Source organism: Chiloscyllium punctatum, chromosome 33 (assembly GCF_047496795.1).
Source record: "Chiloscyllium punctatum isolate Juve2018m chromosome 33, sChiPun1.3, whole genome shotgun sequence".
Classification (NCBI taxonomy): Eukaryota; Metazoa; Chordata; class Chondrichthyes; order Orectolobiformes; family Hemiscylliidae; genus Chiloscyllium; species Chiloscyllium punctatum.
The window spans coordinates 41,965,845-41,982,746 of NC_092771.1; the positions used below are offsets into that span (position 1 = coordinate 41,965,845).

General features: G+C 42.0%; 1 long non-coding RNA gene across 1 annotated transcript in view; it reads right to left on the reverse strand.

The window, feature by feature from the left end:
* LOC140458541 (uncharacterized) overlaps positions 1 to 5,632 on the reverse strand; it is a 43,544-nt gene extending 37,912 nt beyond the window's left edge. The window contains exons 1-2 of the long non-coding RNA XR_011953506.1: positions 5,582 to 5,632; positions 4,878 to 4,984 (exon numbers count right to left, since the gene is read on the reverse strand). This is a non-coding gene — a long non-coding RNA (uncharacterized lncRNA). The remainder of the gene's footprint in view (positions 1 to 4,877; positions 4,985 to 5,581) is intronic.
* Between the last annotated feature and the right edge of the window lie 11,270 nt (positions 5,633 to 16,902).

Genomic DNA, 16,902 nt, shown 5'->3' on the forward strand with positions numbered 1-16,902 from the left:
CAACCCTGCATGCTTCACACTGCCCAGTGCTCCCAGTAAATGTTTAGAAAAATGGGGGTGGGGGGGACTCCTAGCAAAGGCATAACTGTAAAGTTCTAAGAGGATTGTGAAGAGAGAGAGATGCACAGGAGAAGGGGGCAACAAGTTGTCAGATGAGGTATAATTTGGGAAAATGGGAAGTTGGTCATTTTGGTGGAGATAATAAAAGAACAGAGTGTTATTTACATGGTGGAAACTGTAGAAAGCTGCACCACAAAGGGACCAGGGGGTAATTGTGCAGGAAACACTTAAACCTAGCAGATTCTGGGTCAGTCACGAAATCAAGGGTTCTGTTTCAGATTCATCAAGTTTAAGGCAACACCGACACAGGTAAGGGGTTTCAGTAGCAATGGAACTGGGTTGAGGTGGAGACAGGTAACATTTTAGAGATTGGAATTCCTGGTATTTGTGATTGTGTAGATGTCTGATCAGAAGGTCACCTTGGGGTTACAGATATGACAGCAATGTTGTGAAGAGTGTAGTTCTGCCTCAGACTGCACCCAGTGAGAGGGAGGGGCTCAGCAGTAAGGGAAAGGAGTTTGTAATAGCAACTGAAGGTAATGGGTTTAACCGTAACAATGTTTCATTGGAGGAAATTGCAGTTAATAGAGTAGTTGGAATGTGATAAGCAGTTTGGTAACTGAGCAACCGTGCAGCAATGGAGAGGGATGATGGGGAGGGAGAGCTTGGCAGTGTCAGTGTACATGTGAAACCTAACACAGTGCTTTTGGACGATGTAACCTCCTGGCAGTGTGTAGGTGAGAAACAGGAGGGACCAAGGAGAGATCCTTGAGGGACACCAAATACAAGGAATTCAGAAATGAAAGGGATAGTGGAGATGGAGCAGGATTTACAAATGGTGAGGTCAAATGTTCGTTTTTTTGCAGAATGGGATGAGAAGGACATAACCAGAAAAGACAGACAGACAGAACAAGGAACAATACCTGTGAATTGGCGAGGGGGAGTGATGAGGAGTAAACAGAGTTGGAATGTCTGTAGTTTAGTGAGACTAGTAAAAGATCAAGATCAGCTCTGATAAGGCTTGACAAGAGACTGGAGAAAGATGTAAGATTGGGACAAAAATCAGGAACACCATGTGAGGCAGTTTGTCTAGTTGGGCTAGTGGGAGGGAGAGAAGCAGCAGAGGCAGCTGATCGGATTGTCTCAGTCTTAGTGACAGAGAAACTCAATGTGCTCCTTGATCTTGTTGTTGGAGGGAAGGATGAAGGAGACAGGATGATGGACAGTATTTTACAAAGAAACAAAACCAGGGTTAATGATATTTAAAATGAGTGAACAAACCTAATATATTTAACTTTTATCCAGAATATTAAAATCTACAACTGAAGTTCTTGTTCAAATCCAAGCTCGACAGATGGTCGAATCTGAATTCAAGAAAAAAATAACTGGAATTAGGAATCTCCTAATCTCCATGGAACCATTGTCAATAGCAGAAAAACATCCTGCCAACCTGACAGTCGCCCAGCCAGCTACTCACTGTATTAATCACTGCAAAGTCTCCACAAAGGAATGAAACTGGATGGACCACTTGGCATCTAACAAGGCATTAGAAAATATAACCAGCCCTCTCGACTCTGCAACATCCTGCTCACTAACATCTGGTTTTTTTGTGCCAAAACGTGGCGAGCTGTCTCAGACTAGTCAAGGAACAGCCTGACATATTCATACTCACAGAGTAATCCCTGACAGATAATGGCCAGACACCACTATCACCATCCCTAGATATCGAGTGTGGTGATGGAAAAGCACAATAGGTCAGGCAGCATCCGAGGAGCAGGAGAATCAATGTTTCGAGTCTAAGTCCTTCATCAGCCTTACCTGCTGTGCTTTTCCAGCACCAGACTCTTGACTGATCTCCAGCATCTGCAGTCTTCACTTTCTCCTGAAATCTCTGGATTGTCCTGTCCCGCCGGCAGGACAGACCAGGCAGAGGTGATGGCACAGTAGTGTACACACAGGAACCATTTGCCCTGGGAGTAGTCAGCATTGACTTTGGAAGTCTCATGGCTCCTGCTGATTACCACGTACCGTGCTCCCACAGCTGATGAATTAGTGCTCCTCCACGTTGAATAACTCTTGGAGGAAGCACTGAGGCAATAAAATGGTGACAAGCCTACTCTGGGTACAGGATTTCAATGTCCTCTACCAAGAGTAGCTCAGCAGCAGGATTACTGACTGAGCTGGTCGGGTCCTCAAGGACATAGCTGCTCAACTGGGTTTGCAGCAGGCGGTAACGGAACCAGCAAGAGGGAAAAACATACTAGATCTTATCATTAAGAATCTGCCAGCTGCAAATGCATCTGTCCATGACAGTATCGGTAAGAACAACCATCCCACAGTCTTGTTGGAGACAAAGCCTCACCTTAAAGTTGAGAAAAATCTCCATTGTGCTGAGTGGTACTATCACCGTGCTAAATGGGACAGATGTAGGAACTCAAACTGGACCTCCCTGAGGCACTGTGGGATAACAACAGCAGCAGAACTGTACTCCAGCACAATCTGTAATCTCATGGGTTTGTAAATCCTGCACTCACCCATCACAATGGACAGGAAAGGATGGCATACCAAGAGCAGCACCAGGCATACCTAAAAATGAAGTGCCAACCTGGTGAAGTGACCAAGCAGGACTATCTGCATATCAAACAGCATCAGCAGCAAGCAACAGAGCTAAGTAATCCCACAATCAATGGATCAGATCAGAGCTCTGCAGTTCTGCCACACCCAGTTGTGAATGGTAATGGACAATTAAACAACTTGTTGCAGGAAGCACTACAGACATCCCCACCCTTACAGATCCATGCAAAAGATAAGATGACAGCATTTGCAGCAATTTTCAGACAAATGTAAAGTGGGTTGATCCATCTCAGCCTTCTCCAGTGGTTCCTAACGTCACAGATGTGAGCTTTAAGCCAGTTCAATTTAGTTTGAATAATATCGAGAAATGGTTAAGTAGTGTAAAGGCTATGGGTCCTGCTAACACTCTGGCAATAATACTAATGGTTTGTGCTCCAGAACTTACCACCCACCAAGCCACGTACCGCTCCAGCACTGGCATCTACCGACAATGTGGAACAGGCATGTTCAGCACAAAAACACAGGGCAAATCTAAACCAAGCAATTTCCCTCTGTCAGTCCACACTCGATCAGCAGTAAAATGATGGAAGTATTCATCAACAAGGCTACCAAGCAGCAGCTGCTCAGCAACAGCCAGCTGAGCGACACTCATTTTAGGCTCCACCAGGGCCACTCAGCTCCGGATTGTGTTACCGCCCTAATTCACAACCTGACAACCAGCTGAATCCCAGAGGTGAGGTGAGGGTGACAGCCCAGTCACACTCCAACCACCAATGGTTCTAGCTGATTCCACCCTGATCTCAGCTCATATACTGAAACTCTCATCCATCGTGTGTTATCTCCAGACTTAATTATCCAAACACACTCCTGGCCAGCCTCCCAAATTCAACCTCCCTGTAATCTCAAGAAAAATTGAAAGCTCTATCGCCCACGTGCTCACTTCACCCCAAACATGTTCATCCGTCAAAAGGAAGGAGAAAGTGAAGACTGCAGATGCTGGAGATCAGAGCTGAAAATGTGTTGCTGGAAAAGCGCAGGTCAGGCAGCATCCAAGGAACAGGAGAATCGACTTTTCGGGCATGAGCCCGACGAAGGGCTCATGCCCGAAACATCGATCATCCGGCTCCTTGGATGCTGCCTGACCTGCTGCGTTTTTCCAGCAACATATTTTCAGCAGAAATCAAAAGGCTCCTATTCATAAGTGTTAGAAACAAAACTCACTTATAAATCAGCCGGAGACAAAGCCATGGAAACAAGGACTATTTATTACAAACTTGCAAGTCTGGGCACCCCGCTAACCTGGCAAAGACATCAGTTATGCAATCATTTTTATACAGTTTGTGTGTTGCAGGCTCACATCGCCCCCTTTCCCTAATCTTACCCTATCATAATCATTTATTTCATTTCATTCCCTTATTTGGCATTCACTTGTGACTAACCTGAAGATAATTACTGCACTTGTGTTCTCTTTCCTTTTCTACATACCAGGCTGTCCGTGTCCTTGAATGACTGCATTCTTTGTCTTGTCACTATAAGCTTTATTGTGAAAATCCCCTTACTACTTCTTTTGTGGTCAGCTACAACACTCCATAGTTATTTCCTAGCTTAAAACTATTTTCTTTAAAACTACTTCTTTAAAAGACCCCCCTATATTCAAAGTCTTAGCCTTAAGTATACTGCTCGCTACAAGAATTCCATGACTGTTTGTATAATGTCTCACCCCTCCCCCATCTACAGAAATTACACTCCACTAGCACTTACAACAATTATATTTCTGTAATCGCCTGCAGAAAACTACATTTCTTATTTCCCACATAAGCAACAACAATTTAAAATTCTCATTCTTGATTTGATTCCTGGCTGTGATCATCCCTAGCGCCCTGCACCACATATCCTTTGAGACATTGACAACCCATTTTCTTCGAGACTCCCAATGATTTGTTAATTCATTACTTCAACTGTGTGGCTGATTCTACAGTTGCTCAAGCAACATGGTCGAGCATTTGCAGACAAAACATCACAGGTCTGCTTTCCACCTTTAAGACATCCCTCAAAACCTGCTTTTTGGCAATGATTTTGGTCATCTGACCTAATATCTCCATCTCTGGCCTTATATCTAAAGTTCTCAATATTATTTTTGTGAAATTATAAGCATGATGATAAAACTACAAACTGTTCTTGGTTTGGACATTATCTTCAAATCATCACTGTTGCTGTAATGAATATTCTATAATGTCTCTTACCCAACCACATTGTGGGAGCACCTTCACCACACAAACTGCAGCTGTACAAGAGAGTCAAACATCACCCTCTCCACAGGCAACAGGGCTTTGGCATTAATCACTGGTATCTGTGGAAGGAGAAACACAGATGATGTTTCAGGGAGTGCAAAATGGATTACAGGGAATGAAAATGGTGCAGAATTTGATAGTCAGAAATGGAAGGAAAATACACTTGCGTATTGGGAAAAATAATTCTTGACTGTCAAAAATATTCAAGAAGAAAGTAATCTGAAAATAGAGCAGAACATGGTCAGGGGCTGGGCCGCAGTGAAAAACTCATTTACAAAGGGTCTATAAAAGTAATAATACAATAGTAAACAGACCAACAATACACCCATGGTTCGAGACTGAGGAAGCGAGATATTGACAGAGGTGAACCAGAGCAGTATTGGCTGCTTTGGTCCCAATGATGCTATCCTAGAGACAGGCTGCACCTTGCCCCCTACAAAGATGGCGGCCGCGCACGTGTCCAGTGAATCGTTGTCCCGAATAAAGATGGCGGCGCTCACTCAGGCCTGCAGCCGCTCTGGGACCATTCCTAATTTACTGCAAACACGGGACTGGGTCGTTCAAACTTGTGTTTTCCGACGGACACAATTTGTAAAACCTCTCCGCTCATTGCAACACAGTTTTTCTCCCGTTTCCCTGTTTATTTCTTTCCTTACCGTATCGTTTCTCTCCATAAATTCCCGAGCATTCATTACAGCAACTCTGCGCCGCGCGCAAGGGTGATCACATGGTTTATTCTAGCCCCGCCCTTCATTCACTTGATTGGTTGGAGGACCAACCTCCCACTTGGTCTTCCAGCTCCGCCCACTGTCCTTCAATTGGTCCGGTGCCGACATCAATCACCCAGGGTCCCTTTGTTCGCTTTCGCATGCGCATTGTGTCCTACTTTTGCTGATATGTTGGGTAATGTGAAGAATTGCCTTCCCACTCATGACTGTATCGCTGTGATTGATGAAACAATGCCATCTGAATCACTACATAAACACTCCATTTTCACAACATCTGAGATCTTTAGCACATTGTATCACGCTCTTCTTTGGAGCCAAAAAAACATGAAACGGAGGCTCAAGGAATCGGAGCAGGCGTAGGGCATTCATTCCCTTCAGCTTGTTCCCCCATTCTATCAGATCATGGCTTGGCCAACCCAGACCTCAACACCTCTTTTATGCTTGATCCGAATAGCCCTCAACTGCTCAATATTTCAAAAATCTATCTGCCCTCTTTTAAAATAATTTGAGATAGAATCATAGATTCCCTACTGTGTGGAAACAGGCCATTCGGCCCAACAAGCCAGAACAACCCTCTGAAGAGTAACCCAACCATTCCGCTCCACCATTTAACTTTCAAAAAAGTTTGGGCGAGAAAATTCTAGCCATTCACTGAGAGAAAAAAATTCTTTCCTTTTTCTAAAATGAATGTTCCCTTCTGTAATGTCCCCTGGTTTGAGACTTCACTGGTGCTCGAAGATCTAGTCAACATCCACCCTGTCAAGCTCGTCAGAATCTTGTTTCCATAAGATCATCCCGCTTATCTATTCTTGATAGGTCAATCCTTTCGTCCTCGAAGCAGCTAAGTGAATCTTTTTTGAATGGTCTCCTTTATTAAATACAGGAGCTAACATTGTGTACAGCACTGCAAGTGAGGACTCAGCAACAGCTAGTGTGGTTAACTAATCCCCAATCCATGCTAATACATTACCCCGATACCATGAGCTCCTAAATTGTGCAACTAACTTTTATGTAGCACCTTATCATTTGTATTTTTAAAATCCAAATACAGAACATCACTGGAATGCCCTTTATCAGCCCTGCTTGTTATCTCCTCCATGAACTGTCACAAATTTGTCAAATATAGTTTCTCTTTCACAAAACCCAGTCTACCATGTTTAATGATAAACTTTACTAAATATTCTACTATTTCTTACTTTACTATTCGACTCTGTAGATTCTTTCAGTAGATTTGCTAAGTACGATTCCCCTCTCTTAAATCCATGCGGACTCTGTCCAATCCTGTCACTGTTCAGTAAGAAACTTGACTGTACTCCAACATAGTTAGTAAATGTACCTGTATTTATTTTTAAAAAATGATTACTTATAAATGCTGGACCCATGCGATATCAATGAATTCGTGACTCAGAAAAAAATGGGTTTTTTCTCTTAATTCCTTTTTGTACTGTGTTATGCACACAGCAACAAGTGATCACTCTTAATTGTGAGTAACTTTGAAAATAATATATTTTAAAAATGACATCCCAAAATGCTGCCTCATTATTGCACAAGGAGGATTTTGCATTCAATAAGTTGCAGATAAACTTGAACAGCTATTGCTGCAATTTGGCCAGACTGCAGGTTACACCAAAGTATCAGTGCCTCACCTTTAGAGAGTTCCCAGATATCACACATCTGCAGTATTTTGTTTTGCACTCAGCTATATGTTGTTCTCACTTGTTTCTTGGTGAAAGATTACAAAATTAACTTGGATGAATGAAGTTCTGATTTCTTTAACCAATGTTGGGAGAAAAAAAATGTCAGTATTTCAAGTGCTGATAAAGTAAAATAAATTGATAATCAGTAGAAAGGGTTTATGATGGATATGGAACAAATGCTGGCAAATGGGTGTAGATTAATTTTGGATATCTGGTCAGCATGGGCAAGTTGGACTGAAGGGTCTGAATTTGTGTTGTACATCTGTGACTTCATTCTCTCAATTATTCAAGAAATTGAAAACTTCAAGGAGTAAAAGGAGAATTTATGCAGAGAATGCACTTGAAATGATGATTGAGGTATATCAAACTCACATTATTTCAGTACCTTTTCCTCTAGGTTCTTCAATGAACAAACTTGTTTTGTTCTCTGAAATAACTATGTATCATGTGATTTGTTTCGCTCAAAATATTTTGTTACGATCTAGCGAACTATTAAGAAGTGTTCATTTTTAAAATTTAGGCAGCTTGATTAGTGAGCAAGAAAAGGTTAGCGTTTTACTCCCAATGAATAATTGCTCTATAAAAGGTAACAAGCTTTTTATCTTTTCTGGACACTGAATATATGGAAGTCAATTCTGAAGGATAAACTCCTTGTTGGTAATGTTCCCACATATGTAGAGTAATTGCTTCTGGTCACTCTTCAGGCAATAGAGGCTAGGAAAGAAATGAGTTGGCCAAAGTTAGCAACACCATTTGGATGGACTCTGCTCATTGGGGAAACTTGCAGGATCTGTAGAAGAAACACGTGTTTCAGAGTGAATGGAATAAACCTGAACATTGTTATTTTTTCACAGAGTTTGTGACCCGACTGGAGCAGCAGTGAAGCTCGTCTTGTTTTTTTAAATTTCCGAGCTTGCCAAATTATTGTTGGAAAATGCAGCTGACTTTATCAAAGCACATTTCACACTCCCCAGCCAGGAATTTGATAGCAATTCTGTCAGCCCATCCATTCCTATGGATACGAGGTATTTTAAATGTGAGCACTCCACTTAACTATTTGAATTGATTACTTCAGTGGTTAAGTCCTCTTGGATTCTGAATTTCAAATTACTCAATTGTGATTTTTTTTGATTCCCCCCCCCCTCCCCGAATTTGCCAAGCACTGGGCAGTTCTGGAATATTCCAAATATTTACAAGAGATGCATTTACACTATTGAAGGCAACCTGGCATTCAGGTAGTCAACAACAATACATAAGTAACTTTATGAATTGCTTACTGTACACCAACAACGCAAGCCAAGTATTAGTGAAACCATAGATTGTCTCCCAAGGATTCCCAAATCTAAACAGTGCATTCCAGGTATGCTCACTATCACCATCTAGGAGCAGTCTCCCAAAGTGCTCCCAGAATTTAGAAAGCACAGACGCTGCCCTCCAAAGCTAAATCTGCTGTCACAGGCTTCACTCTGATTGTATACAATGACATTTATTGTCCAGTTCTTTAACGTGACAAATGATTTCACAAACAATTTATGAAATTCTTTAAATCCTGAAGAAATGTGATGTCAGCCCTTTGTAGAAGTGAATGGAAAGTGTGATGTTTGCTTGGCCTTTGGCTCTATGTATCAGACTGAACTGAATCTTAAGCAAGATGTGGGATGTTTCCCACACACTTTGATTAAAAAAGCAAAGATTATGCTCTGAGATTTAATTTTTCAATCAGGTTTAATAAAAATACTTCCAAAAAAATTGAGAGTTTGATTTCAGCTCCTTTAAAGAGACATGCTCTTGGCCTTCAATTTTGTGACATGTGATCATTCTTTGGTAAAAGATGCTGTGTGAAACACTGCAGGATGTTGTGCTGAAGTGCCTCATTGGGTGGATGTGCTTTATTACTGGTGTAACTTGGCTAGTTTTGAGATGGAATGTTACTGAGTTAAATCTTGTTTTTAAACTGAGGCGGACTTGTGTAACTCAATGTGTGGACATGACGCTCATGTTTACAATGAACCTTTCACTTTTGCAGATTAGTATTTTTCCGATCTGTTTTGTAAATAAAGTTCAATATAGAAAGCACAATGCTGGAGAACCGCAGGTCCAGCAGTATCTCTGAGGGAAAAAAAACATTGTAAGTTCAAAGTCTCATGACCTTTCGTCCGTTCAGATGAAGAGTCAGTGAACTTGAAATGTAACATTTTTTTCTCTTCACCGATGCCCTCAGAACTGCTAAGTTTCTCCAGCACTTTGTTTCTGGGGTTTAGGTCTCCAGCATCTGCAGTTTCTTGTTTTGTTTTCGATCCTATGATTTGACTTGGGGAGCGAGAGGCAGCAACTGTGATCAACTAGGATAAAACTCCCCAACCATGGAATGGAGTTTTATACTTTGCAAAACACTACTGCAAATAAGAAATACAATTAAGCTAAGTGCAAGATGCCATATCACCTGCCTTGTCTCAAACTTGCTACTCACTTTTGAGGACTAATCTGCAGGAATTGTGTTTGGTCGCTTCCTTTGAGATCACAGTCCACAAATGTCCCAGTTCCAGTTCCTGGGCCGGGCCCAGTTATCACATTGCAGTGGGGTGGGGAGCCTGAAGCTTTTGTTAAGAGCAACATTGCAGTTTGAAGTTGACGGTTTTGCCTAATATTGCACCATCAAACTTGGAGGAAATCCTTCTGAATGTATTGATTAACTGGACTGAGCCTATTTACATGCAGTCCTGTTAGTAGTGCTGTCATATTCTAAGTTAAGAATCACACAACACCAGGTTATAGTCCAACAGGTTTAATTGGAAGCACACTACCTTTCGGAGCGCCATTCCTTCATCAGGTGATTGTGGAGGGCACAATTCTCAGGCACAGAATTTATTGCAAAAATTTATAGTGTGATGTAACTGAAATTCTCCATTGCAAAATACCTTGATTGTCTGTTGAGTCTTTCATCTGTTCAAATACCATGATAGTTTCACTTCTTTCATGTGTAAATCACAAAACCTTTTTTTAAAAGTTGCATTCCTGACAGTGGCCCACCAAATCACTCATTGTATTAATCACTGCACAGTCTCAACAAAGGAATGAAACTGGATGGACCACATTACATCTACCAATGCACTGGAAAATACAACCACACAATCATCCCTCTTGACCCTGCAACTTCTGCCTCACTGTGGGCCAACAACAGAACTGTACTCCAGCCTAATCTGAAATTTCATGGCCTGGTATATCCCCATTCAATTATTAACATCAAGCTGGGGATCAACCCTAGTTCAGTGGAGAGTTCCGCAGGGCATGCCAGGAGCAATACCAGGCATACCTAAAAATGTGGTGCCAACCTGGTGAAGCTACCCAACCTGCATGCCAAACAGCGCAAGCAACACCAAATAGAACTATGTGATCCAACAACCAATGGATCAGATCTGAGCTCTGCAGTTCTGCCACACCTGGTAAGGAATGGTCATGGACAATTAAACAACTCACTGCAGGAAGCATCACAGATATCCCCACCCTTACTGATGGAGGGGTCTCACACGTCCATGCAACAGACAAGACTACAGCATTTGCAGCAATCTTCAGCCAGCAGTGCCAAGTGGATGAGCTTTCTACATTGGTCCCTGACATCACAGACGTGAATCAACTTGGTTGAAAACTTATTTCAAATCAGATCAAAAATGGAGAAGTAGTGTAAAGGCTGTCAGCCCTACCAAAATTGTGGAAATAATACTGATGGCTGTGCTCCAGAAATTGCTGCCCACCAAGACAAGTCCAGCACTGGCACCTACTGACATTGTGGAACATTCCCCAGGGATGTTCAACACAAAAAAGCAGGACAGAGTCAACCCAGCCAATTTCCCTCCATCAGTCGACACTTGCTCAACATTGAAGTGATGGAAGGTGTCATCAACAGTGCTGTCACGCAGCTGCTCAGCAATAACCTTCTGTGAAACCCAGTTTGGGTTCTGCCAGGATCACTCCGTTCCTGGTCTTGGTACAGACTTGATTCACAAACTGACAAACAGCTGAATTCCAGAGGTGAGGTGAGGGTGATAGCCCAGTCCCACTCCAAGACCACTATTTCGACTTCAGTGGACCTCACCACAGTCTCAGCTCATTTACTGAAACTCTCATTCATTCATTTTGTTAACTCTAGATTTCATTATCTAAACTCACTCCTGGCCAGCATCCCACAATCACCCTCCCTATAATATCCAGAATATTGAAAACTCTACCGCCTAAGTGCTCACTTGTACCAGAATTTGCTGATACATCAAAAGGCTCCCATTTATAAGCAACCACAATTTACTTTCACACCCTTGATTTAATTCCTGGCTGTAATCATTCCTATCTCCATGCACCACACACCCTTTCACATCTCAATAACTCATTTCAGTTTAGACTCCCAATGATGTGTTTATTTTTGAGTTCAGCTGTGTGACTGTTTCTATAGATTCCAAGGCAACACGGTCTGGAATTCCCACCCTCTAAGATCTGCTTTCTTCCTTTAAGGCATTTCTGAAAAATTGCTTATTTGGCAATGGTTTTGGTCACTGGACATAATATTCTCCAGCTGTGGCATTATGTCAAAAGTTCTCAATATATTTGTGAAATAAAAACATGTTGATTTGTACAGATATCTTCTACTTTTCACTATCGCTGAGTGAATAATCTGTAATGTCTCTTACCCAACCACGTTGTGGGAACGCCTTCACCATTCAAACTGCAGCTGTACAAGGAAGTCAAACATCACCCTCTCCACAGGCAACAAGGCTTTGGCAATGATCACTGGTATCTGTGGAATGAGAAATACACATGATGTTTCAGGGAGTGCAATATGAATTATAGGGAATGAAAATGGTGCAGAATTTGACTGTCAGAAATGGAAGAAAAATCCACTCACTATTGGAAAAAAGAATTCTTGACTGTCAAAGATATTGTGGAGCAAAAAAGCCTGATAATGGAGCAGCATACGGTCAGGAGTCGGGCAGCAATGGACAATCCATTTTAAAAAAAAGTCTGTGAACGTAGTAGTAAAATACTAAACATGGCAAAAATACACTCATGTGAGACTGAGGAAGCTAGATAACGAACAAGTGGACATCAAGGAGCCCAGAGGTGAATCAGAGCAGTGTTCACTTTTATGATCCCACAGTCAGAGATGTCGAGCACAAAAACAGACTCTTCAGTCCAACCCATCTATGCAAACCGGATATTCTAACCTAAACTATTCCCATTTGCCAGCACTTGGCCAACATCCCTCTGAACCCTTCCTATTCAAATGCCTTTTAAATGTTACAATTTTGGTTGCCCTTTAGGCTCCTTTTGAATTTTTCCCTCACACCCTAAACCTATATCCTCTCGTTCTGGGCTTCACCACCCCAGGGGAAACACCTTGTCTATTTACGCTATCCATGCCCCTCACGATTTTATAAACCTCTTCAAAATCACACCTCAGCCTATGACACTCCAGGGAAAATGGTCCCAGGCTATTATGCCTCTCCCTGCAACTCAAATCCTCCAACCCTGGCAACATCCTTAAAAAATCAATTCTCAAACCTTCCATGTTTCAGTGCCTCTTTCTGATAAGATGTAGACCAGAATTGCACACAATATTCCAAAAGTGGCCGAACCAATGTCCTGTACAGCTCCTTTACTCAATGCTCTGACCAACGAAGGGAAGAACCCCAAACAATTTCCTCACTATCCTATCTACCTGTGACTCTACTTTCAAGGAACTATGAACCTGCATTCCACGATATTGTTGTTCAGCAAGACTCTCCAAGACCTTACAATTCAGTGTGAGTCCTGCTCTGATTTGCTTTTCTAAAATGCAGCACCTCACATATATCTAAATTAAACCCTATCTGCCACTCCGCAGCCCATTGGCCCATCTGATCGATATCCCATTGTATTCTGAGACAACCTTTATCACTGTCCACAATACCTCCAATTTTGGGGTCATCTGCAAACTTACGAACCGTACCGGCTCTATTCACATCCAAATCATTTAAATGGATGAAGAAACAAATCCAGAAAAAAAACATCCATTTCTCTGGGTTTGAATGTGCTCTGTGTGAATCCTGCCCTATGACTCTCTACCAGGGAGGGCTGCACATACACACCTCTGAACTTTGCCCCTGACAAAGCTGGTGGCCGCGCACGTGTCCAGTGAATCTTTGCCCCGAATAAAGATGGCAGCGATCACACAATGAGGTTATTTTCCAGTTTACTGCATAAACGGGACTGTACATTTCAAATTTGTATTTTCCGATGTGCACCAAATGTTTGTAAAACCTCTCAGCCCATACCAACACCATTTCCATCCAACGTCCTGCTGTTTATTTCTTTCCTTACCAACAGCTCTCCATCCACACGTCCCGCACATCTGCGCCCACCGTGAGGATGATCACGTGGTATAGTCTCGTCCCGTCCCTCATTTACTCTGATTGGTCGGAGGACCAAATGCCCCGCCAGGTCCTCCAGCTGTGCCCCTGCCTTTCCATTGGTCTTCCGCTGACATCAACTACCGGGGGCCCATTGTTGCCTGGAGCATGCGCACTGCTTCATGGCTTTTGTTGCTGTTTATCAGTTACAAGAGTGAGACAAAGTTAAAAATCACACAACCACCTGATGAAGAAGCTGCAAAGCGAGTGCTTCCAAATAAACCTGTTGGACTATAACCTGGTATTCTTTGAATTTTAATTTTGTCCCTCCTAATCCAACACCAGCACCTGAGAGTCAAGAGTGCGGGAGGAATGCAAAATATAACAACAAAAGAACTAGGAACAGGAGAAGACCGTCCTGCACTTTGAGCTTGCTCTGCCATTCACTAAGATCATGGCTGATCATTTCATGGATGCAGAACCATTTACCAACATTCTCACCATATTCCTTAATTAATTAGTTATTTCTTTAAAATAAAAGTTACCTTAGCTTTAAAAACGTTTACTGAAGTACTTAACTACTTCCCTGGGCAATGAATTCCATCGAGGTCAAGACGTTTCTTCTCAATTCAGTCCTAAATTTGCTGCCTCGAATCTTGCGGTGATGCCCTCTTGTCCTGGCTTCACCTGCCAGTGGAAACATTCTCTCTACTTCTGTTTTATCCATTCCATTCATTATTTTATATGTTTCCCATTCTTCTGAATTCCAGTCATTTAATCCCAATCTACTCAGTCTCTGTTAAGCCAACCCCCTCACCTCTGGAATCAACCGAGTTAACCTCCTCTGCACCCCCTCTAGTGCCGGTCCATCCTTGAGCAAGAAAGGAGACAGAAACTGCATGCAGTACTCCAGGTGTGGCCTCACCAGCACCCAATACAGCTGGAACATAACCTCTGCTTTTAAACACGATCCCTTCGGCAATGAAGGCCAAAATTCCATTTGCTTTCTGAATTGATTGTTGTACCTGGTAACCAACCTTCATGCACAAGGATACTCAGGTGCCCCTGCATAGCAAATGGTGCAACTTTTTAAAATTCAAGTAATAATCTCTTTTTAATGTTACTCCAACCAAACAATAGGACTTTACATTTACGAACATTCTATTCCAAATGCCAGACCATTGCCCACTCACTCAATGCATTTATGTTCCTCTGCAAAGTTTCACAGTCTTCTGCACACTCTGTTCTGCCACTCGTCTTAGTGTCATATGCAAACTTTGACACCCTACATGTGGTCGCCAACTCCAAATCATCTGTATCAATTCTAAATAATCGCAGTCCCAACACTGATACCTGTGGCACACTATTAGTCACTGATTGCCAGCCAGAATAGTACTGATTTATCCCACACTTTGCTTCCTGTTAGTCAACCGGTCTTCCATCCATGCTAATACTCTACTCCTAACGCCACACACCTTTATATTATGCAACAGCCTCTTGCACAGCACCTTGTTGAAGGTCTATTGGAAATCCAGGTACACCGCATCCACTGGGTCCCTGTTGTCCACCTTGCTCGAAATGTCTTCATAGAATTCCAAAAGATTTGTGAAGCATGACCTGCCCTACATGAACCCGTGCTCTGTCTGTCCAATGGGACAATTTCTATTAAGATTCCCTGCTATTTCTTCCTTGATAATAGACCCAAACATCTTTCCCACTACAGAGAATAAGCTAACTTGTGTATAATTCCCCACCTTTTGTCCACCTCCTTTTTAAAAACGTGGCATCACTTTTGCTGCTTTCCAAACTGCTGGGACTGCCACAGAGTCCAGTGAATTTTGGAAAATTACTGCCAGTGTATTTGCTATTTCTCCTGGCATTCTTTTAGTATCCTGGGATGCATTCCATCAAGGTCAGAAGACTTTTCTGTCATTAGCTCAATTAACTCCAACAGTCCAACACTAGCTGTTCCGTAATAATGATAATTTCCAAATCCTCACCTATCTTTATCTCTTTGCTAATTATTGGCAAGATATTAGTTTCCTCCACTGTGATATCCCATAATTAAATGTTCCTTCTCATTTTCCAAAGGACCAACATTTACTTTAGCCAATCTTTTCGCATTCAATATAAAATTTTGCTATCTTTCTTTATAGTCTGTGCTAGTTTATTTTTCTCATGTTCTATCTTACCTTTCTTTATAGCTCTTCTGTCGCTTTCTGTTGATCTTTAAAGTTTTCCCAGTTCTAGTTTCAGGCTGTTTTTGGCCACTTTGCATGCCTTCTCTTTCAATGTGATCGCTTTCCTTCGATACCCATCGCAGGGAATGCCTTTTCTTACAGTCCTTCCTTTACACTGAAATATATCATTGCTGAGCACTTTGTAAAGTGCCTTTGAAAATCTTCCACTGCTCATCAACTGTCCCACCAAAAAATCTTTGTTTCAGTCTACTTTATCCAGGTTCTCCCTCATTCTATTGTAGTTCCCTGTGTTGAAGCACAGGGCCCAGGTATTAGATTTTATCTTCACACTCTCCATATGTATTCTAAATTCAACCATACAGTGATCACTTCTTTCAAAAGGATCCCTAACTCTGAGGTCATTAATTATTCCTGTCTCATGGCACAGGGGCCAGATGCTGGATAGATTGCTCCCTTGTATGTTCCATTTCATACTGTTCAAGAAAACTACCATGGATACACTTAATAAACTCAAGGCTACCCTGACTGAGCTGGTTCGACCAATCTACATGTAGATTAAAAACACCCATGATAATAGCCGTACCATTTTTTTTCTTTTTTTGTGAAGGGAAGGGTAACAATCACCCTTTTTATATGTTTTTTTTTCTCTTTTTTTTCTTTTTTTAAACCCCCACACTACCGCCTAAGTGCGGTAGTGCTTATTTTTTCCCCAGCACCCATGGTGTGTGTGTGTGCAGGTGTGAGACACAGTGAGAGACACAAAGTGCACCAATCTTTATTCAATTTCCACCACCAGGAAGCCGTACCATTTTTACAGGTATTAGTTATTTCTTTGTTTATTGCCCATCCCAATGTGATGTTATTATTTGGTGGCCTGCACACTTCACCTATCAGTGACTTTCTTGTTAGAATTTTGATTGCTTCATTCCTGTTTCTCCTACTGTACAGCAATAACAACAACTACTTGCATTGTA